The sequence below is a fragment of the Ambystoma mexicanum genome, chromosome 5q (genome assembly GCF_040938575.1).
Source record: "Ambystoma mexicanum isolate Mex_15411 chromosome 5q, UKY_AmexF1_1, whole genome shotgun sequence".
In the NCBI taxonomy this organism is placed as follows: Eukaryota; Metazoa; Chordata; class Amphibia; order Caudata; family Ambystomatidae; genus Ambystoma; species Ambystoma mexicanum.
Window position 1 is genome coordinate 354,118,312 of NC_090933.1, and position 24,787 is coordinate 354,143,098.

The window sequence follows — 24,787 nt, forward strand, 5'->3', positions numbered from 1 at the left end:
AGCACTCCAACTAAGTCAATGCCTAGTATGGGATGCCCAATGGAAAACCTTATTTATATATTTTTACGTCAAAAGTTCTTTTAATTCTGGATAATGTACCCTTATATAACGCCCTTCTCTTTGAATCCCCCCGGCCTCACTGAGCCAAGAAGTAGGTTTGTTTTGCAAAGTAAAAGATTTATTTGAAGAATTGAACAATATACATCATACTTTTATATATATGAATAATATCTGAATATCACACTTATGAATATTTATGCAATGGTCACGAAATGGGTAATATTACAATATCAACAATCTCTTTAATCAAGTAGGAGTAGGAATAGAAAGAATAATGTAGCAGAGAATACTTTGTGTGGGGTCAAGAAAATGCAATGATAGGAAAGAATGCAACACAGAAATAAAACTTGATATGACTTCAATCAAAGACAATGTGATCACTCTTTCCCTCTGTTACTACTCACTCCCCCCCATATGCAATATTAACAGATGGAATGAGGGCACACAGGTATCAGGAATAACAATCAACAATTGCAGTTTCAATCCCGATTCCCCCAGCAAGCTTAGAGAGAACTGGTATGATTTTAAAACAGGTCAATTGCTTTTCGATGTAATATGAAGTGATGGGAAAAATGCTAAAAATTATTTTAATTCGCTAAATTCAATTCAGAACTAGTGAGAGTGGCTTTGGATTGGTTCAGGTAGACACTAGCAATGATTGTAGAATGATTAGCAGATGAAAAACGAAATTCAGAAGTTGAAATCAAGAAATAGCTATTTTACATGGAGTGAAATTGAGCCAAATTCAAAATCGCAGCAACTTTTCCACGTGCGAGAAGCGCGATTACGGGAAAACTACAAGGAATTGGAATGTCGTCCCTAGCAGGTACGGTTCAAGAGTTACAGAGGTTTTAGTGAAGGTAGATTTTTTGCAAAAAATGTTGAAGATTTAGAACAAAGATTTCTTAACACTAGGGAGTCTATGGAGCTGCAAACTACACGGACAGCACAGCCACCTATCCACAGGCTCCTGCGGATGGTTTCTATCTGCCTGAGACAATTTCCTTTCTCCAGAAATTATATATTAACGCCAAGATGCTTATCACTACAGTTATCACAGGATTATTTGGAGGAGAGAAAGATTTAGAATAGACAAAAGAGATTCAATAATGCAGTTATGGATATATTGGAACGAGTTAGATGGGATTAATACTAAGAGATGACTATGGACAGTTCTATGCTAAATACTTACAACTATGGCTTTGGAATGGAATGGGCCTGTTAAAGATCTGGTCAAGGGTTTGGACTTCACTCACCACCGGACAGGATCAGGGCACCGGGACTCTGCTCTCAGCAAGGCACTCTGGTCTGCACGGCCTCTTGGACTAGATCTGACGGGTTGGTTCTGGCTACAGCTCTGCTCTATGGGTCTGGATCTTGGTTCTAGCACGGGGTTCTTAGCTAGAAGCAGAAAACAGCTCAGCCAGGCTGTTGAATGGTTTAGGCCCTGTGGAAGTTTAGGGGTTAAAATCAGGTTGCTAGATTTTTTTTAAGGGGCCCACTGAGAAGGGTTCAGTTTTTGGGTTAGGCCTTTCTGCTTCAGGGTTCTGGAGTCTGGATCTTCCTGCAGGGTGCTTCGCCAGTGGATCAGTTGATGAGTGAATGTGTGTGTCCTCAGCAGTCCCTATTTATCCATTTTCCAAAGTTGGTGGTGAGGCTGATTGTCTATGCCCAACCCTCTAAGGATCTGATGGGTCAAATAATTCCCTGTTCCCTGATTTGAGAAAGGAACAGTGTGTCATGATGTGTCATGATGTGTCAGAGTGATGCTGCCATTTACAATCTAGGGAAGAACCTCCCCTCTGCTTTTACCTAGAAAATCTATTTTTCCCCAAAAACATATTTTCAATATGCACAACTTGTTAATAATACATAATTACATGACAGATTGACTAAGGTACGTTTCTGTCCAAATCTTATCTTCCTACGAGTTTTGGTTCATAAATGACAATTTTTCACGCTTTTGGTTGGTTACACATTTTCGGATTTGTACAATTTTTCATACTTGCACATACCCTCTGGGCATATTCCTGTAATTTTTCATGTTCCTAGCATAATCACAATAGCTAAAATATTAAACATTTCGTGGTTGAGTCTAAATGTCGCACAGATTCCAGATTAGTTTTAAACTGTGAGTGAATTTTTAATTTTAATAATCTCTAAGTTTCATATTTTTGTCAGTTCGGCACAATATTTTATAAGTCTTTTCCCAAAACATACAGTTACTTTAGTTTCCAATCCACATTTCCAGTCTGGCCCGCCTCCAAGCTTGGCTGAGTTAGAGAGTCACCTGAGCTTCTTCCTGCCAGGGCAGTTGATGTCAGTCACACCCAAATTAGCATTTTCATTCAGCTCAAGGGAGTCCTTTGTCTACACTCAGAGCAACCTGCCAGAGTGCCCCTCCCAGTTCCTTTCACACCAGCCTGCCAGTTTCTTAGCAGAGAGCAGGGGGAAGATTCCTTGGTTTGGGAGAAGGTGTGGAATGTCTTAGAAGCTCAGTGTGGCTAACTTTAACTTTTAAACACAATGTCTGAAATTGTCTTGTCTTAAAATATAACTTACATTTTTAACAAATGCATCAACCAATTTTTTAATTGAGCCTTTTTAAAATATAGTTTTGAATTGTCTCCACCTCTTAGGCTTCTGATAGCAAGTCTTTCTTTGGCATACTTTAAGTTCAATATCCAACTTTACAATTGACAGGTTTTAGAAATCGCCAGTTTCTGACAGAGGTGAGTAACAGTATTGCACCCATTTTTGACATATTTCTCCAAGCGAGCAATCTTCAATGTGGATTTTCTTCTGATAAGTGCACTTCTTTGGACATTGTATTTATGTGGATTCTTGAAGTAGAATGATGTTTAACACCCAACAAGAAGGTTGGATCTTTTGGGTGGTTTGTTAGCCATGATTTTTGCAAATTTGACAACCAAGAAAAACGGATTTTCACACAGCTCTGTGTTCCTTTTGCAATCAGCCTTGCTTTGTAGGCAGCCAAATGATGGGTTTTGGCACTGGTCTCCTGTGTTAACACTGAGATACGCAAAAGTGGATGGCGGCCTATTTTTCAGATTTTTACTGTGCACTTTTGGGTGATTTTTAGCAAGCAGCATGCTTTCCGGCGGCCATTCTGATGTTCCTGATGCAAGCAATGCACAGGAATGTTGCAGGGCCTGGACTAGTGGGTTGAAACATTCCACAAGCCCCCCCTCTTGCGATTTAACGTTGATCTTCCATCAATGGAAATTTCGCAAGACTGGGATGTCAGCCTCATCTCTTCTGATTCCACCATTGGCAAAGTTCATCATCTTTTCCTCCTCAGAGGTGGATCGATCGGTTCTCCTCGCCAGTCCTGATGTGAGTATTGAGCGATACTCCGGGCCCCTCGGATCTTTGCTCCCGGTCCCCGGGTAGTCCTCCTTGGTTAGTCTCCATGGTTTCCAATCAACTATAGGTTATCCTAGGATGACAAAGCAAAAACATATTTGTAGACATTTTCCCACCACTATTAATGTAGTGGGGCGGACACATACATTTTGATAAATCAGGACACATATTTATTATTGTATATCATAGACTATATATGGAATATTTTAGAGTTTGAATTCTATGGAGCTGGAGTGGCCTCCTTGAGGTGCCTGAAGACTCCTCCAGTTGCTGCACAGTGTGCCTAGGATGGCAACACTTTAGTTGATTAATATGGACCCACTTATCTTCCCCTTCTGCCAAACTGCCTTTGGGGATGCAGATCTTGTAGGCGACTGGTGAGATTCTGTCTACAATTTCAAAAGGACCCCTCCAGGTAGGCAAAAATGTGTGCTGTTTGGCCTGGTTCCTTTGGAAATTGTATAAGTAGACCCGGTCTCCTACATTGTATTCTTTTCTAGTAGTCTTCAAGTCATAGTGGATCTTTATGCTGTCGGCTGATCTTTCTAGATTTCGCTGAGCATAGGCAAAAGCATGTTGAAGGTGTTTTCTTAGATTTTCAACATACTCATGAGTTGTGGAGGCATTGATCAATGTCTGCTCTTGGGTTCTGTAGAGCAGATGCTAGGGAAGCACCATCCTGCGTCCAGTCATCAGCTCAAATGGTGACATTTTAGTTGCCGATGAAGGGGTAGATCTGATGGCCATTAGGACAAGAGGTAATCGACTATCCCAACTTGCCCCAGAATCTGCCACAAACTTTTTTAATATGCTAACAATTGTTCTATTATATCTCTCTACTGCACCACTCGAGGCTGGCCGGTGAGCAATGTGTAGCTTACTTTTGACCCCAAGTATTTCCCACATCTTTGTCATTACTTCGCTCGTGAAATGGCTACCTCTGTCTGACTCGATCCTTTGGGGTAGACCAAAACGCGAAAAGATGTGGTTGATCATCAGGGCAGCTGCTGTTTCTGCCTTGCAGTTTGGGGCCGGGAGACATTCCACCCATTTAGTAAACAAGCATGTCACGGTCAACATGTACTTGTTTCCCCTAGAGGAGTGAATCACAGGCCCGATAAAATCGACTTGCAAATCTGACAATGGCAGTGTCATCCCCCTCTTTTGGAGAGGCGCACGGTGTGTGAGGGACGTTGGCTGAAATTGTGCACACTCAAGACACCCCTTCAAGTATTGGTCGAGGTCCTGCCCCATGTGTGGCCAGTATGCAACCTTTCTTAAGATTTCAAGTGTTGTATGAAACCCCCTATGGCTGTGGCCGCATCATAGGCGTGACTTAACATCAGGCTCAGGAATGAGGTAGGAACCACTCACTGATCATGGCCAGCTAGGGATTTCCTCACCAACAATCCGTCTTGGATTCGGAACATTTTTGGACATTTCATCAACACTCTGAGGTCCTCTTTCCCAATGTAATCGGTATCCGTTAGGGGAAAGTTCTCAGGGTCCTCAATGTGTTGATAAAACTTACCAATTATTGGATCCCCTTTTTGAGCCGTAATCAGATCAGCATCTGGGGTCTCCTTACTCCATTGTGCAGTTGAAAGATCATTGTGAGCATTTGTCAGGGACCTAGTGATCGCAGTGACCTGGATTTCCCCCAACAGGGACTCAATCTCAATTAGATCCCCTTGGATGGCCCCGGTTTTGGCCAGCTGATCAGCTAAGTCATTTCCAGTTTTGTCTGGTCCCTCTACTTTGGAATGATCCTTGATCTTTTTCCAGTAGATGGTCATCCCATTCGAGGTGACCAGATCATCAATATTTTAGATTCATTTCCCATGTTTCAAGGGTTTATTATTAGCACATAACATGCCTCTGGTTTTCCAGTTAACCAGGTGCTCCACGAACCCGTTCCATACATAATCCGAATCTGTGATTATGACCAGTTCGTGGAGTTGATGTTGGACAGCAGTGAGGATGGCTTGATACACAGCCATCAACTCTGCCACTTGACTACTTCGGGGACCAATCTTGCACCCAGCGGAGGGTTCTGGGATCTCATTCACCCATGCATTCCCTACACCGGCCACAAGTTCTTTTTCCCTGTTGTTGTCAACATGGTAAGAGCATCCGTCCACATAGACAGTGGGCATTCCCTCACACTTGTCTTCTTCAAAGACTTTGTGTGGGGAATTGAGGTATGCCTCCATGTTGTCCTTGATTTTTAGACTCTCGTCCTCGAGACAGTTTTCTCTGGCACAATCATGAAAGTCAGCCAGACCTTGCGCGAGGGGACTCTTCTTGTTTTGGCCATATCTGACATCCACAGGAAAGCCTTGCATTGACAGAATCCAGGAAGTAATTCGGGAATTACTCACATTTCCAGCCCAGATTCTGTCACTTTGGAGATATTGCAGAGGCTGGTGTGGCATCTCCACTATGATGTGTTCCCCCTGGATAAACGGGCAGTAATTCTTCAATGCCCACACCGTTGCCAGGAGTGCCTTCTCAGAATCGTTGAATTTCTCCTTCACAGAGGATAAAGTTTTACTCGCATAGGAGATTACTTTATTGACCTTGTCATGCTTTTGGTATAATACTGCAGTCAAGCATGTATTAGAGAACCCTGTCTCCAAGAAGAACTCCTTGTTTCTGAAAGGGTAAGCTTGGCAAGGCATTTGTGAGAGGCTTCTTTTGAGTTTTCTTACTGCCTCGGCTTGTTCTGGACCCCATTCCCACTTGACCCCCCCTTCAAAAGATGAATCAGGGCTCTTGTGATCTCTGCGAAGCCCTCAATGAACTTTCTACTGTAATTAGTCAGTCCAAGGAGGCTCCTTAGTTCCCGCAGAGTTGTGGTGTCTTTTAATTTCTGGAGTGCTTCCACTTTCTTTTCCTGGCGACAGAGACCCTGAGGAGTAATCTCATGCCCCAAGAAGTTTACACGGGTTCTACACCACTGCGCCTTTTGAAAGGAAAGTTTTGCTCCGGCAGCCCTCAACTGTGTCAGAACATAACGGATCTCCGCTATGTGTTCCTCCACAGTTGAGCTTTTGATGAGGACATCATCTACATAAGCCAGGTTATCCCTTTCACCCAGGTCGGGCATGGCCTTATGTAGGAAAATGTTGAATTCATTGCCGGAGTTGATGTATCCGAAGGGAGTCCGGGTCCATGTGTACTGCTGCCCCCCAAAGGTAAAGGCCAGCTTGTATTGGTCCTCCCTACTGACAGGTACAGTCCAGTATCCATTGGTCAGGTCTATTGCAGTGAATACCTGCGACCCCTGGATCTGGGCCAAGCCTTGGTCAATGTAGGGAAGAGGCCATCGGGAAGTATGGACCCGTTGTTAAGCTCCATAAGGTCGGTTCAGAGTCTCCACTGGCCGTTTGGCTTCAATATCCCCAGCACCGGATTATTGAAGGTGCTGTGAACTAGACGGATTATCCCACTGGACTCAAAGTTCTTAATTATTTCAGTAAGGGACTCTATTGATGTGAGAGGCAAGCAATATTGCTTCACAAACACTGGAGTCATGCCAGGGTCTGTGGGAATTGTTGTTGTGTGGATGTCGGTGCGACCACAGTCATATGAGTCCACCTCAAAGAGATCTTGAAAATCCAAGAAAACTTGTTTCAACTTTTGCTTCTGCTCCAGAGTCTCACAGGCATCAGCTAGGTTGACTCTCTCTTCAACCATCTGCCTGAAGCCTGGAAAGACGTCTGGTTTTGCTATCTCAGCGGCCTCCTCCAGCTGGGTGGAGAAGTCCCTGGTCAGAGTGCTGATTTGTACTGGTGGCTTCAGGTGGGGAAGGCAGTCCTCACGGACCTGGAAGATCACCTCATCCCTCCTGAAGTCACAAGTGACATCTTACTTACCATAAGGGCAGGAAGTGTACACCAGGAAGCTCCCCCTATGCCGGGTAAAGATCCTGTCTGGTGTTGTGTTGTCATCACTGTCACTGTCAAAACAGTCCTTGGGGATTGGTCCTAACAGTTCATTGCTTAAATCAATGGAACAATGTCGGTCATCAACCGCCATTCCAATAATGGTGCCTGCGGCTAGAGTGATACTCTTTAAGTCGCTGTTATCCACCTCTATTGGAATGGTGTCATGTTCTATGTTGACTAGTGGGGTTGGGTTTCCCCCCAACCCTTGCTGTTGGAGAGAAGCATTTAGATGATTATAGGCATCTGGGTTTTTCAATTTCTGTCCTCTTTTAACTTTCACTTCCAGTGAGAATTGTCGGGTCCTTGCTGGGATGGTGACTTCCTCTCCAATCTGAATTTCAACTGCATAAGGTAGCAGTTGAGCTGACCTAAATGCTTTCTCTGGGTCATCAAAGCCCATGGTATTATCCGCTAATTGGGACCAAGCTTTGAAGTTTATTAGGTCCAAACTCATGGCAAAGCGATTGAGAATGTCACTGCCTAAGTAAAAGGCGGCAGTGACGTCTCGCACGACAATTATGGACTATGCTCTTGTTGCCAATGGAGATTCTGAGCATAGACCTGCTTGGCAGGAGATGTTTGGAATTGGGTGCTTCCAGATCCATTTCCCATTTGTCTATCAGTTTGAACGTGGGAATGGCTGGATCTTTTGGGAGTCGGCGGAACATGGCTTCACTGATGAAGCTCTTACCGTTGTTCACACACACTCGCGCGAGAACAGAGTCCTTCCCTTCATTTAACTGAACAGGGAGGAACAAATGCTCTCCAATTTCCTGAATATCAGCCAGGCTCTGAGCTGATTTCTCATCTTCTTGGACTATAGGAGTGGGAATGTCTGATTGTGGATTGGTAAAGAATTTCAGAGTGTTTCCTTCCATGTGGAATGCCACCTTAAACTGGAAGGAAGGTTGATTTTCAGAAATAGAGAGGACCCCCCATCACCAGTCTGTTGTCCTACTGCTATTATTGTCACGTCTGGAATTTGATTGTTCTGGAAGTGAAATTCTACTTGGTCAGATTTTTCTTCAACCATGTGGCATGTGCCGTTTAAACTAACATGGTTGATACTCTGTTTCAATTTTATTGGTCGGCTAGTCTGGGTCCAGAGGACATTGTTTACACAATCTATTAGGGGTGACAACCTTTGCAGGAGGTCATTCTCTAGTAAACAAGGGGTGCCCTCTGGAGTCACAACTATGACCGGGTGCTTCACCTTGTGTCGCCCAATTTTAATGTCCAAATCCGCAGTCCCCTCGACAGGAATTTCCTTCCCGTCAAACTTCTGAAGTTGTCCAGGAAGAGAGGTGAGAGGAATTTGGTATTTCTCCCCCCTTCCTGAATTCAGTTCATCAAAGGCCTTTTTGGACAGAAGGGTAGCTTTGGATACAGTGTCCACCAGTGCCAAAATTGTACCCTGCCCCTGTACTTGAACCAGGGCATAGTATCTTCCCTCCTTCTCTGCAAGGGGGCACAGATAATGTACATTTTTGGACAATTGGTGGGTTAGTTTTCTAGTTTTGGACACTGATACAGAGGTGATTTGGGCAGAATTCTTTGGGGAGTCTAGGGAATCTGAAAGGAAAAGGTGGCAACTAGAGATGGGAGAAGTTTTGAGTTCCCCTTTTTCTGGTTCTGGGCCACCCCCCCCTTTTTGGAGGCAGTCACCAGGATGGATTTGAACCAGGGGATTATCATGCTGTTGGTTCTGGGATTGGATGATGGGCAGCGTTAGCTCAGTCCCCACATCTACCCAGGCTGGATTTGAATCCTTTGGGACCCATTTCTCTTTGGGAGGAGTTCCCCAACTCTGAAAGAGAAGATCCTTTTCCCAGAATCCTCTGAGAATCCCTCTCCGTCAAATTGGAAGACTCGTACCTCCTCCTCAAAATGGGTCTGTTTGGGTCCTTTGTTTCTCCTACCCCCTCTCTGCTCCTTCGGTGGCAGACTTTCCGGGGCAGGAGATTTTGTTTCTGGTTCCTGGGTTTCCAGGGGCTTTTTATAAGTGGAGAAGGAAGCTTCCTCCAAGGCTTTACATCCCCCTGCCCCTTGTGCCTCCTCCCTGGGAGCCAGTGGGTTGTCGGGGTGCTGCCCCCGTCATTGTTCTGGAGCACCAGGTCCAGAGGTTGAGGCATTCTGTGCCGGCATGCCCATCTGAGGGTTCTGTTGCGCCCTCAGCATGCGACCAAGATCCTGTGCCATATTTTGGACCTGGCGCTCTAGCTGTGAAACGCGCTCAGGCTGATACAGGGTTCTCATTTCTCCCCTGGGCTGATCCCGGGAAGGGTTGCTATCCCTTCTCTGGTAATACCCCGGGTTGGGAAGATTTGGGTACCCCTTCACCTTTGGCCTCCCCTCTCCCGGATTAGGTTGTCTGGGCTCAGGAAATTGGGGAAAGAAGGATCGATTGTTCTGGGGTTGAAAGTTTTGCAGGTACCTGGGGAAAAAGTTCTGCCCAGGATTTGGGGAATTTCTGCCCTCCTGGGGGAAGTGAGGAGGGAAGTTCCCTGGGTTAGGTGCTTGGTTGGATCCCCCCCTTGGGCAGGAGGAGTCCACACATAACCCAGGATGGGTCTGTTCCCCTTGTAGCAGGGACTAATATAGTCAGGGGAGTGAGGGTTCCCATTTGTGGGACTACCTCCTTGGCTCCCTGTCTGTGACTGTCCCGAGGGCCTTCTGGGCTTGGGATTATTCTGCTGTGCAGGTGGGTTTTTAGCCCCCCCCATCTCCAAATCCAAAATGGGGGCTACCTTTACCTCTGCCACCATTGCAGCAGCAGGGGTGTTGTTTTTTTTTTTTTTTTTTAGTATTCTTGCTTTCTATGAGCTTTTGCACCTCATAGATCCGGGTGGCCTGTTCAATGACCCACTCTAGTGATCTTTTCTCATGAAAATCTCTCACTATCTGGGCCATGATGTACTTTGGTAGGCATGGAAAAAAGTATTAACACATTCTTTGCTGTCCGTGCGCACCCTTCTGGTAGTCTGCGCAAATTCTCGTGGGGCCTGATCCTCCCCAAATTGCAAGTTGTAGGCTGCCTTGCGAGCCTCTTGGGGATTTCTGTGAACAGAAAAATGTTTCAAGATGGCCGCCCTATATGTGGACCATCTTGAATGATTTTGGTCCTCCAGCCCTGCAAAGAAACTGGAGTATTCTGGTGAAAAGGTCAATTTCACATACTGAATGCAGCTACTGCTGTCTTTCAGATGGAAAGTTTCCATCATCTGCTCAAAGAGCTCTAAGTGCTCCCAAACAGAATACTTAGCGTTCTTATGATAAGGCGTGATGACGCTCCTTATTGCCTTGATCTGTTTTAAGGGGTCCTTAAGCAAGTCCCTTTTTGCCTTATTGTCCTTATTGGTTCGGTTAACCCTGGTCCAATCATCCTCTGACTCAGAGGCACTGCTCCCAGAGGTGCCCATCTGGTCTTCTAGGTTCTCCCGGATTCTGCGAGCCTGGGAATGGCTGGCTGAATGTGGGGACCTAGTCTCCTGTGTCCTGGGGCGCTCAGAGGAGTCTTCTGATTCCTCCTTGCTCCCAGGATTTGATGGGTACCACCCCCCACTGTCCTAACTGGGCAGAGGTTTTTAGGATGCCCTTAGTGGGCCTACTCTCCTGGAGTTCCCCACTAAATTTCACTGAACTTGGGTACCCATACCCAGATGCCCGCCCATCCATTCCTGGGAGGTGCTGGTCTATGAGCCCCATACTTCTGACTGGATGGTAATCTGCCATCCCTGTGGCCCTGGGCTCATGTGCGCCAGTGGACATGGGGGTGGCAGAGTCCAGGGACTGGGAGAGATGAAGGCCTCTGGTACTAGGGTTCCTGAGGTTATGCTCAGGTGTTTCTCTTTCCCAGCGAACCTCATCTCTATCAGCCCCTGCTTCCTGTTGCCATGCAAGAACCTGAGCTTTATGTTCCTCAATCAAGACCTTACTAGTCTCGATCAGTCTCTCTTGCATGGCTACCTGCCTGTGGAGTCTATCATTGTTCTGACAGAGAGCCTCATTTTCTTTCTGTGCTTCCTGGTTTGTCTTTGAGAACTGGGCCAGTCTTTGCTGCAGGAGAGTTATTTCCTGAGTCCTGTCTATACTGGCCTGCTCCTTTCTTGCCAGAGCATCTTCCACCCTCCTGGTGTGCTCTAACAATCTATCATGCTCTTTTTGGAGGTCACCCAGTCCCTGGAGGGCCAGGTGATTTTCTTCCAGTTTCCCTTTTAACTGACCGACTTCCTGTCCTAAGGTGTCCCTTTCCTGAGCAAGAGCCTGCCTCTGTGCCGCCAGGTCATCCCTCTGTCTTTGAAGGGCACCAGCTTTCTGGCACTCTTCATCAAACTCTGCCTGGGTATCCAGGTCTTTCAAAATCAATGTATCGCTCTCCTCTTTTTCTCTATCTAATTGGCTTTGCAGGGTGGCTACCTGCTTTGTGCATGCCCTGTTGAAATCTATCTGTTGCTCCAGCTTTTTCTGGCTCTGCAGTAGGGAGTCCAAACTTTCTTGGTACTCCTTCTGCAAGGCCAGAATTCTGGTTTCCCGGTCTGCCTTTTCCTGTTGCAGGATACCCATGTCCTCTTTTATTTTAACTATGTACTGCCTGCTTTCATTTTCTGACTCCTGGCTCCTCTGCAGCCTCTGCTCAGAAGAGTCCAGATCAGATTGGGCCTTTTCTAATGCCATCAGTTGCCTACTTGCCAGATCTTGGCCTTCAGCATATTTATCCTGTATGGCTCCCATAGATAAATATAGATACGCCGCTATCTTGGCAATCTTATTTTGCTCATCCTTGGCCTTAGGGGCCATATACAGTTCACTCAGGGCCACATGTATGGGACCCTGATCTCTTCAGATATCTAACCCTGTTGCAGTGATATGTTGTGTGATTGCCTGCAACCACACATTCTGATCCTGCTCAGTCCACTCACCTCTCACAAATAACTTATGTAAAAGGTGTTTTCTAGCTATCTTGATGTCTACCAATGTCGCCATTTTGGAAATATTAATTTCCTTCCTGATTTACAGAAGTTTTTTATTTTATTTTTGCAAAACAGACCGTTTCCTTAGAGCGTTCCCTATTTAGGGCTGCTTTTACAGTGTAACACAGCGTGGTAGCCCAACAGGATTTATGTATCCTGTCAGTTAGCACACTGTATTAAACTGCACAAGTGGTAGGTCTAATCCAGAAATCCCGGATGAGCCCCCAATCTGTAAGGGATTTCAATCCAGCACTCCAACTAAGTCAATGCCTAGTATGGGATGCCCAATGGAAACCCTTATTTATATATTTTTACGTCAAAAGTTCTTTTAATTCTCGATGATGTACCCTTATATAATGCACCTCTCTTTGAATCCCCCCTGCCTCACTGAGCCAAGAAGTAGGTTTGTTTTGCAAATTAAAAGATTTATTTGAAAAATTGAACAATATACATCACACTTTTATATATATGAATAATATCTGAATATCACACTTATGAATATTTATGCAATGATCAGCAATGGATAATATTACAATATCAACAAACTCTTTAATCAAGTAGGAGTAGGAATAGAAAGAATAATGTAGTAGAGAATACTTTGTGCGGGTTCAAGGAAATGCAATGATAGGAAAGAATGCAACACAGAAATAAAACTTGATATGACTTCAATCAAGGACAATGTGATCACTCTTTCCCTCTGTTACTACTCACTCCCCCCAATATGCAATATAAAGAGATGGAATGAGGGCACACAGGTATCAGGAATAACAATCAACAATTGCAGTTTCAATCCCGATTCGCCCAGCAAGCTTAGAGAGAACAGGTATGATTTTAAAACCGGTCAGTTGCTTTTCAATGTAATATGAAGTGATGGGAAAAATGCTAAAAATGATTTTAATTCGCTAAATTGAATTCAGAACTAGTGAGAGTGGGTTTGGATTGGTTCAGGTAGACACTAGCAATGATTGTAGAATGATTAGCAGATGGAAAACGAAATTCAGAAGTTGAAATCAAGAAATAGCTATTTTACATGGAGTGTAATTGAGGCAAATACAAAATCGCAGCAACTTTTCCGCGTGCGAGAAAGGTAATTACGGAAAAACTATAAGAAATTTTGTTCCTAGCAGGTACGGTTCAAGAGTTACAGCGGTTTTAGTGAAGATAGATTGTTCTAAAAAAGGTCAAGCTTTCGAATTGAAAGATGCGCTGTTGAAGATTTAGAACAAATATTTCTTAACATTAGGGAGCCTATGGAGCCGCAAACTACACGGACAGCACAGCCACCTATTTTCCAAAGTGGGTGGGGAGGCTGATTGTCTATGCCCAACCCTCTAAGGAGCTGATGGGTCAAAGAATTCCCTGTCCCCTGATTTGAGAAAGGAACAGTGTGTCATGATGTGTCATGATGTGTCAGAGTGATGCTGCCATTTACAATCTAGGGAAGAACCTCCCCTTTTCTGTTACCAAGAAAATCTTTTTTTCCCCAAAAACATATTTTCAATATGCACAACTTGTTAATAATGCATAATTACATGCCAGATTGACTAAGGTATGTTTCGGTCCAAATCTTATCTTCCTACGAGTTTTGGTTCATAAATGACAATTTTTCACGCTTTTGGTTGGTTAGACATTTTCGGATCTGTATAATTTTTTATACATACATGCACATACCCTCAGGGCATATTCCTGTAATTTTTCATGTTGCTAGCATAATCACAATAGCTACAATATTAAAGATTTTGTGGTTCACTCTCTGAATGTCGCACAGATTCCAGATTAGTTTTAAACTGTGAGTGAATTTTTCATTTTAATAATCTCTAAGTTTCATAGTGTTGTCAATTCGGCACAATATTTTATAAGTCTTTTCCCAAAACAGACAGTTACTTTAGTTTCCAATCCACATTTCCAGTCTGGCCCGCCTCCAAGCTTGGCTGAGTCAGAGAGTCACCTGAGCTTCTTCCTGCCAGGGCAGTTGATGTCAGTCACACCCGAATTAGCATTTTCATTCAGCTAAAGGGAGTGCTTTGTCTACACTCAGAGCAACCTGCCAGAGTGCCTCTACCAGTTCCTGTCACACCAGCCTGCCAGTTTCTTAGCAGGGAGCAGGGGGAAGATTCCTTTGTTTGGGAGACGGTGTGGAATGTCTTTGAAGCTCAGTGTGGCTAACTTTAACTTTTAAACAAAATGGGCATCATTACGACCCAGGCGTTAAGGGTTTAACGGCACTGTAAAAGGTTGCGGCACCGTTAACCCCTTAACGCCTTACTACGAGGTCCCTTTGCAGCTCCTGACCTTAATGGCTGGTCTGTACCAGCCGTTAAGGTAGGGACCCGCAAATGGACCTTGAAGATAATTACGGTACCGCAATTTGCGGTACTGTAATTACCACCTTCCCCATTCCCATTGAGCCCTATGGGGCAAAAATGAGAATGGGGAAGGGCCAATGGTAAATGGGGAATTACCGCCCCGCCAACCTTGGAATGGGGTGGTAATTCCCCATTTCACCTTGGCGGATTCGGTAATTTACTGGCGTTAACTATGGCGCTAATAGCGCCATTGGTTAACGCCAGGGTCGTAATGAGGCCCAATGTCTGAAATTGTCTTGTCTTAAAATATAACTTACATTTTTAAGAAATACATCAACCAGTTTCTTAATTCAAGACTTTTTAAAATATAGTTTTGAATTGTCTCCACCTCTTAAGCTTCTGATAGCAAGTCTTTCTTTGGCATACTTTGAGTTCAATGTCCGACTTTACACATGACATGTTTTAGAAATCGCCAGTTTCTGACAGAGGTGAGTAACGGTATTGCACCCATTTTTGACATATTTCTCCAAGCAAGCAATCTTCAATGTGGATTTTCTTTTGATAAGTGTACTTCTGTGGACATTGTATTTATGTGGATTCTTGAAGTAGAATGATGTTTAACACCCAACAAGGAGGTTGGGTCTTTTGGGTGGTTTGATAGCCATGATTTTTGCAAAAATGACAACCAAGAAAAACAGATTTTCACACAGCTCTGTGTTCCTTTTGCAATCAGCCTTGCTTTGTAGACAGCCAAATGATGGGTTTTGGCAGTGGTCTCCTGTGTTAACACTGAGGTAGGCAAAAGTGGACGGCGACCTATTTTTTGGATTTCTACTGCACACTTTTGGGTGATTTTTAGCGAGCAGCATGCTTTCCGGCGGCCATTCTAATGTTCCTGATGCAAGCAATGCACAGGAATGTTGCAGGGCCTGGACTAGTGGGTTGAAACATCCCACACCACTACGTTGTTGATGGGAGCAGATACATAGTTAATAACCTAACTTAACATGACATAACATTTTCTTTACCTTATTCGTTACTCCTTCCTATTGTTTATCTACTCACCTGAATATTTTAAAGCTTTTTTATGAGACTCGTCGTAATTGTTTAATCTTTTTTTAGGGCCCCTTATCATAGGTGATCTTACTTTTCATCTAAAAACTCAAGGGCTACGTTGGATATTATATTTACTAATTGTACTATAATTATCCACCCTCCCACCCCCGCCCCTTAGCAGCTGTCTTTGTTCCACAGGTTATGATATGATATGATATGATATGGTATTTGTAACGCGCCTATACACAAGTGTTTCAAGGCGCGACGAGGCAGGGAGGGAGGGAAACAAGGGGAAGACAGACAAACGATCCTACTAGGCCAGGTGTCATTCAGATCGCGCAAGTGCAGAGGTAAGGGGAAAAGGAGAAAGTGCAGGGGGAGGAGGAGGGGGGGAAGTGCAGTACAAGGTAAGTAGCGTAATAAAATAATAAATAATAAATAAAAGGGCCAGCTGGTGACAAGTGCGAGGTAAGTGCAGAGCAAGTGCTGGGAAGGGGGCTGTAGGGATACAGTGACAGTCCCACAGTGCAGGGGGAGCCAGGGAGGCAGTGCAAGTGGAGAGTGGCTGGGCCCTGGACCGAGGTCACTGAGAGTGGCCCAGATGCAGGTTTAGTGCAGACTTCAGTGGGGAGTTAAGCAGGTTTAGCAGGGGAGAGGGAGAGAGAAGGCAGAAGCGAAGAGGAAGGTTTTGAGGTGCTTCCGGAACCGGAGATGGTTCTCCTCGAGTTTCAGGGAGGCAGGAAGGCTGTTCCAGAGGGAGGACCCTGCTGCGGAGAGAGATCTACCCCCAGCTTGTTGCTTAGAGAAGCGGCTGACCATGAGGGAGTTGGAGACGGATGAGCGAAGGGCTCGTGAAGGAAGATATTTAGGAAGAGAGAGTTGAAGGTATTTAGGCCCCAAGCCCCAGAAGGCCTTGTGGACAATGCAGAGGGTTTTGAACTTAATCCTCGCAGCCACTGGAAGCCAGTGAAGAGATTTCAGTCCTGGAGAGATACGGTCCCTGGGCTTGGTCATTGTCTGGTCTATTGTCAAGTTTTCCAACTTTTTAAGGGCCCTATAGCAAATGCTTTTCTACCCTGACCAATTTTCAGCCTGACCTCCACCACATTTCTGTGGCTACCCTTGCAACCAATATATCCTAACCCTTTGCAATCTTATTCTAGTTTGAGCTCTTTCAACCTTGATTCAGTCTATTCTGTTATCTTTGGACATTGTTTATCTGGCCATGACATTTAGACCTCAGCATATAACCTCTCTAAATTGCATTTCACCAACTCTTAAAACCCTTCCTAGCCACCTTCTCATAGAGGAGCATTTCTAGCACAAATATAAATCGACTGTGAATCTTACATCTTTTATTTCCTTGCAACGTTCATAATTTCAGGTCCTATGTTCTTGAAAACACTATTATTTTCGTACACTTATATTCTCCCAGTCTTCAGATCAGCATAGTCTCTTTTCTATGTTGAATACACTTCTGCCCACTCACTCGCTCAACTCCCACTCAGATGCCCCGACCACTCTGCACTATCCAATTTGCCTAGTTAGGACTTTGTCTCATACTTTACTTCTAACATCTAACATATCAGTCTGTCATGAAGTGGAGTTGCCAGAACGTGGTGGCCTGTCCTTTGCCTGAGGTTCTGGGTTCTGCTGATGGAATGTACATGTCCAGGCTGCTGTTTGCTGCTTTCTCCTCAATTAAGCATGGAACATTCCTCTGGTGGCATAGAGGACAGGGGCTGTGGCCGCGAGACCAGCCCTGAGCCCACAGCCCGAGCAGGGCTCTGCTAAAGCACCAGTTTACCTGCAAATGCTGGTGGACGTCGCTCAGAGGTGACCATATCAGACCTAATGGCCATCATCTTACCCCCAAGTCCAAGAAGTATTTAGCTGGAATCCATTGGACCATAACATGTATATGGAACTTCTGATCTTCCTCACCTGGAGCGTAGGCTGTGGATTGGTCTGATTACAATGAAAATAAATCCTTGAGGTCAAAAACCTTGAGCTTTTTTTCTTTAAGGTCATTTCAACATGTATGTGTGAGGAGACCCCTTACGGTCTACTACACTACCCCCACATCAGTTATAACCCTAACTCACCCCCCCACATATATTTGCATTGAAATTCGGCGCAAAAAACTTGAGGTTTTCATTCTTAATGTTTTCTGCCGTGCAATATTCAACGTATACCAAGGCTGCCCAGGTGGGCGATACTGGTATGTTCACCTCCTCTAGAGAAATTATTGTAAGGCCTTTCGAATCAGTTGTCGGGGAGTTTCTCCCGGGGTCGGCTGGGCCTTCCGCGGACCTCTGGGCTGGGAGGCCCCAACTCCTCCCGCGTATCCCAAAAATGAGTATGAGACACACACAAGAAGCAACGTGGTTCTGCTGTTTATTGAATAACGGCAGGGATGGGTCTAGGATCGTACGCGTCCGTCCAGACTCTCGAAATTTGTGGGGCTCGCAGGCCCCTTTTTGCCTCAGTATGACACGCTACTTGCGTCACCTGGGAAAGTTAGCAAAAAACCTATCGCCACTCTGGATTGGTTCCTCGAGTGGTAGGGTTAGTATAGCATACGTATAGAGAACGCTGTTAGTGGTTAAGGGTCAGTCAGGTGGTATACTGGGGTTGTCCCTTCTATGAAATACTTGAAAATTGTTACACGAAGACCCCTAATGATTGGCTAATGTTAGTGGCTTCAGTGATGAGTGCCCCGTGTTCTGATTGGTCCACTCGCGAGCCCCCCAGCCTGGGACCATCGTTGTTCCCAGCTTGCGGTGTACCTGTAATTTGCAACAATATGCAACTATGTGTTTGTGCAGACAATGCGTGGATCTGCTCATATGCCTGAGAGCAGACCATTCCCATCGCTGTAGGTGTCCATTGGGTCATTTCATTGTTGCAGCCTGTGTCTCAGACGTGGGACCCAGGCGACTTCTCCCTCGTGGGTCTGGCACCCTGTCAGGTTTGGCTTGGTCACGTGAGGAGAGACCGTGGCTGAGGCAGAATTCTGCACATTTAAACTTGTATTTGCCTCTGCGTGTCTGGCTTTGCTTACAGGTGTGACCTTGGCGTCGGCTGGTAGCATACGAGTTGCAACATCGCTCCCTTGGCTATCAGTTCTCACTGGGCTCGTTCTGCAGGGTCAGCAACTGTACTCTTGCTCGCCCAGTGTTCATGGAGGCTCTTGCTTGCGGCCTACTAGGGCCCGGTGCATAGGTGGGGATGTTTAATGCACGGCACTTAAGTTGCGGTATCACATTGCTTCATAGGCAGTATCATGTCTTCGTTGTATTTTCATCACAATGCAAGGGTCGGGAGAAGTGTCAGCAAGCATGTAAACGAATGCTTTGTGCGTCTTGTGTTTCTGCATTTCGGAGAACCTATGTGAAAAATAATAAAGATGCGCGTCAGTGGGTGTGTTCGTCACCTACTTCATAGCACTGAGTATGTTCTTCGTGTGGATTGGTGTGGGGGTGTCCAGTGTGCATGGTTGCACGGGTGGTCTTGACAGTTGGCTAGGTCGTCATGGCATCTCTAACGATGTATTTCCTTATTGTTGAAGGGTTTAGTCGGGTTCATCCATGCCGCAGGTGTCGGCTTGAGCAGGGCAGGCTGTTGGGCAGGCTGGTGGGCACATCCGTATGTTTCTGTACCAAGGTATTTGGTCGTCTGGTAGATAGGCAAATTCATCTCGTGGTGGGTGTCTGGGGCGCGATCCTCTAGGCCAGGGGCGCAAGGAGATTGGGTGGAGTCTTTTCTCCCATTCTCCCACTTCAGTCCCCCCTCTGGTCGACTTGTCGACCACAAACATATCCTTTTCTTTATCTCCTCTTACTCTCCATATTTGAGTTACTCCTCCCAGGTGTCCATAGTGGTTGACATGGTCCTCAAATGACCAATACATATATACACAACTTCCTCCCGGTGTGCAGTATACCCATCTCCCGATGTAGCTCCTCGGGTTTCTTGGGTTTTCGAGCTTTACGGATGGCGGGTCCAGGTGGTTGGTGATGATCTGTTTGCGCAGTTTCTCTCTTTCCTTTATTATTGTGTCTGTGTGCTGGTCATCATCAGTTGGCATCAAGGGGTGCATACAAACCATTTCGATCATTTCGTCTGTAGTGCGTGCCTTCCGGGCTTTCAAGAACCTTATTATAATCAATGCAGCCCCAGCCAGTATTATACATCCAACTATAATCTTCAGCCCGTCCGACAGCCATGATGGCATCCATGACCATAACAATGAAAACCAGCTATCATCCTTCTTCACTCCTTTACTTTCTTCCATCATTTTGGAGTGCATCTGGGCCAGTTGTGATACTGCTTCGGTGAGCGTACCATTGTCGGCATCGTTAGCAGGAATAAATGTGCAGCATGATTGTCCTATCTTTGCGCAAACTCCTCCCTCCATCGCTGTAAGGAGATCCAATACATATCTGTTCTGTAGTGCTACCATCCTCACCGCTCGTAATTCCTCTTTTATTGCGTTGAATCCGTTTACTGTTGAATTAATGGTCATCATCAGCTCCCATCGGGTTATCTGGAGCCATTTAGCGTTTGCATAAGCTTGTAGTCCAGGGTGTATTATTGACGAGAAGAACATTGCTGCTCTGCTAAATAATCTGTGTTCTGGTGGGATGAAAGTGAGTGCTGTTTCCGACCTTCCCCACAGGTAGTTTCCTGTCAAAGGCTCTCCTTGTCTCTTTTTCCTGTTCAGGACATTATTGTTGTTGTTGTCGTTGTCCAAACCCCTCTGTATTTGTACCGATCTCTTCTTCCTTTTGTTCCCTTCATCCATTTTGGGGAAGTTCGCCATGTTCACATGTTTTTGGGGCACCACTAGTGATAGTACATTAATGTGTACCATTGTGCATATACCATTCCACAGCGGGGGCAGGGTGTGATATGCCTTATTTCCGCAGGCCCAATAGTGGTCCATTAACACTGCTGTTCCTGCTCCCCCCTCTGGTAACTCTAACACGCTTGCACAGTTGGTGTTGTATCCCACTTCCACATCTCCTCTGTGTTGGTAGCATAACTTGGGCGCAGTCAGCGGCAGTATGCTCATTGGGTCTTCATCCTTCTCCATCCATGTCAGCATGGGTACGTACTTGCCCCATATTGGCCAACATCTGTTATTGTGTTCATTTATGGTGGTAATATTTTCTCTTGTTACCATGTTGCTGCCAACCACTCCTATGTCCCATTCATTGTTCATGTATACCTTCCCTGTTATTGTTACCAGTGGTCTTTCCCAACAGCCTTGTGTACGAGGAACTTCAGTGGCGTACCAATCGCATGGTAGGTACTGTAGTGTTACTTTCTTCACTTCTCCCTTTTCAGGGCCACTTGTCATGTACCTGAATGCTTCAGCATGCAAACTGCTCTTGTGGTAACTCAAATATGACTTGAGGAAATTGTTTTCGTATGGGTATGTGTCTCGCGTTTTCCACACCATTCTCACCACCGTTCCTTGAAATCGCCCTCTCGTTTGGAATAGTGCCAGATATATTATACATCGTGCCGTCTTCTCTTCTATTTCTGTGGCGACGAACGTTCGAGAAGCGCTCATGGCGTATGGGATCAATGAGCAAACATAACAGCTGTCTTCTGTTGTCTGCTTACCTATTTGGGTCATGTGCTGGTACCACATGTTGTTGGAGACGTGTGCTGAATCCGTTATGTAATTGTCAACACCCCTATTATCTGTGTATGTGCTGCGTTTAACTCTACTCCCCTTATGTGGAGGGTTGCTAGTACCACCTGACATAACACCCGTTGCAGCCGTGAGTGGGGGTACGTTAGGTTTGGGTGCAGCCATAATATTGATAGCATAACTTTTCTGCCATACAGAGGCAGCCAATAGACCAGTGATGACCAAAACTCTTATCATTTTTATTACAAAGGCTAGTCTCACCGGCATTTGCTCTTAACTTGCTGCAGTCCGGCAGCTTATTCTTGCGACGTTAAAGTTGCCCGCCTGAAAATTCTCAATACGCTTGTTATTATGGTTAGTTGTCGTTATCAAGCCCTCCCTATCAAGTAGTCGTTCAGTGCCCAGGCGAACAGCTGCTCCCATGCCAATCTAAGCAATCTATCTCTTAGAGCAGGTAAGTGCTGGTGAAGATGGGGCATTGATTGTTCTATGGCCAAAATAAATGCGGTGTAGTAGACACGTACCCTCCTTCTTTTTAGGTACTTTGGCCTTCTTATGTGATATACAAATTGGTGTGATAGGGCTTCAGGGTAGTTATCGTCTGTGGGTAGCATCTACTCCTGGGCAATGTACGCTGTTAGTTACTTATTTTCTTAACAATACAATTACACACGGTACCTGCATGTGCGAGAAAGAAAAAAGAAAACATACAAGTGTTTACATGTGTATGTGCGCAAAACAATGTCCTTCAATTGGGTGGTGACTGTAGTGGGCAGGGGGTTTGGAGCTCAACTGGCGGAAGTCTGTTTACTCTTCGATCTCGTGACCATGGGATGGGCGGTGTGCAAATGCCGAGTGTCTATTTCAGTACTTGTCTCTGGGGACTCTGGGGGGTGATAGGGTATAGTGATACTAAGGTCGTCAACTGTGGTAGACGTCTCCTTCTCCGTAGGTGATGCTGTCGCTGTTCTTCCAATGGCCCTGTCGGTAACGCTAGGGCGGGTCTGGAGTTTGCAGATCTTCATGTCGTGTAGGTGATTCCAAGCACGCTTATCCTGCAACTTCACCGCTCTCGTAGATACCTCTTCTACCAAGTGGGGACCAGTGAAGCGTGGGCTGTTCCACCTTCTATTGAAGTTGCGGAGTAGCACATGGTCACCTTTAGCAATTTTGCACAGTCTTTCCTTTTCCAATTCTTTGTCGGCGTCTTCTTGTTGGTAACTCTTAGACCCGCCCCGCGTGCGCTCGAGCTGTTGAGATACAAACGCTACACTAGTAATCAAAGAAGACACATATTGGTACATTTCGTCACCAAGAACAGTTGCAGTGTTTTCATAGTCTGTGAATGCTCTTGATGTTGGCGTTAGAGGAAGGCGCATTTGACGTCCGGTCACCACCTCGTGAGGAGTGAGGTGGTGGTCATGCCCTGGCCTATTCCTTAGCTCAAATAGAGCTAGCGGAAGACAATACAGCCAACTCTTCTTTGTTGTTTGCTGTATCTTTGCTATTTCCTCCTTCAATAGGCCATTCAGGAATTCACATATACCATTGGCCTGCGGGTGATATGCACACGCAAATTTATGCTTGATGTTCAGTAAGGACGTGATGTGCTGAAACATTTCATTAGCAAAGTGCGGGCCGTTATCTGACCGCAGTACTTCGCACACTCCCCACCTGGGGAAAACCTCCCTCACTAGAAATTTGGCTGCTCTGAAAGCATCCGCATGTGAGCAGGGTCCTGCCTCAATCCACCTGGAGAAGGGGCATACCACTACAATCATATACCTATTTCCTTGACATACATTGATCATATCAACGTAATCAATATGAATGTGCAGGAAGGGTCCCTCTGGCCGGGGTATAGTACCTTTTATCACTTGCAGCGTGTGACCGGCCGTAAACTGTTGGCATGTAAGGCAGTTGCTGATAAAATTTGTTACATGAGAATTTAACTCGGGGCAGAACCAGTCTTCCCTAATTCGTGCTGCAATAACTTCCTTCCCTGTATGAGCTGGGTGATGGAGCTGGCCCAGGGCGGTGTTCAATAGTGCCAATGGCATGACCATCTTTCCAGTGTTACCCTGACGCCATAGTGCGTCAGTTGGCGACATTGTACATCCTCTTTTTACCCATAGTTCCTTTTCTGCCATTGGTGCGGCCACCTGTAATTTCATTATCTGTGTGGCTGGGAGATGGGTGTACCCTTCTTTCATCAACATCTGTTTAGCTATCCCCCTCCCTCTCCCTCTCTCTGACTCTGGGGGGTTCCATATTTCACCAAAATATGCAGCATGCTTGGCATGTGCGTCTGCTGCTTCATTCCCTTTTGAGATATGATCTTCTCCATTAGTGTGTGCGGGACATTTGACCAAAGCTAGTTCTTGGGGATTATTTATTACTTCAATTAATTCAGCTAACAAGAGAGCATGTTGCACTGGGGTGCCGTCAGCTCTCCTAAACCCTCTTCTCTGCCATTTTGTCAACCCCGAGTGGACAGTTGACGTGACATATGCGCTATCAGAATATATAGTAACTCTTTTGTCAAAGCTTTCCTTCAACGCCAAGATCAGTGCAACCAATTCTGCTGCTTGAGCCAAATAATGCTGTGGTAACTGTACACATTTCACCGGGACACACACCAATTCTTCTGTCATTTTTACAACTGCTGCCCCAGTTCTCCTTATCCCATCACTCTGGTCTATTGTCGATGACCCATCAATGAACAAGAGCTCTCCTCCATTTAGCGCATCCTCTTCAACTTTTCTAGTACATGAGTACATTTCAGTAGTCTGCGTACAGTCGTGAGCATAGTCACCTTCCTCAATAACTTCCGCTATAAACCTTGCAGGATTAACTGTGCTGCATCTAACAATAGATAGTTCTGGTCTAGATAAGATGATCTCATAACCTGACGCCCTCTGCGTGGTTAGTGTGGACTTAGGCTTGTTCAATATTGCAAATAGTGCATGCTCCACGAATAGTGTGGTTGGGCACCCCATTGTAATAGATGATGATTTCTCTACTGCGAAGGCAGCTGCGGCAAGACCTTGTTCACATGGGAATTGACCTAACATAACAGGGTCCAAGTGACCGCTGTAGAACGCTATTGGTTTGTATCCCATGCTTGTTTTCTGAGCCAACACTGCTTTCATTACTGCTGAGTCGCAATGTGAAAAGATAAGGAACTGTCGTTCATAATCTGGGGTGGCCAGTACCGGAGCAGTTGATATTGCGTTTTTTAACTCGTCAAATGCTTCCTTCATTTCCCTTGTCCACCCCAATTTTTTCTCCCCTTTGTTTGCTTCTCTCAATGCTTCAAGTAGGGGTCCTATGTATGAGCTGTAATCAAAAACCCATGCTCTACAGTAGTTGCACAATCCCAGGAACTGCTGC

At 45.4% G+C, this 24,787-nt stretch overlaps 1 long non-coding RNA gene across 1 annotated transcript in view; it reads right to left on the minus strand.

The window, feature by feature from the left end:
• Positions 1-236: 236 nt before the first annotated feature.
• LOC138497390 (uncharacterized) overlaps positions 237-24,787 on the minus strand; it is a 135,744-nt gene continuing 111,193 nt past the window's right edge. Inside the window, exon 3 of the long non-coding RNA XR_011278572.1 lies at positions 237-3,520. This is a non-coding gene — a long non-coding RNA (uncharacterized lncRNA). The remainder of the gene's footprint in view (positions 3,521-24,787) is intronic.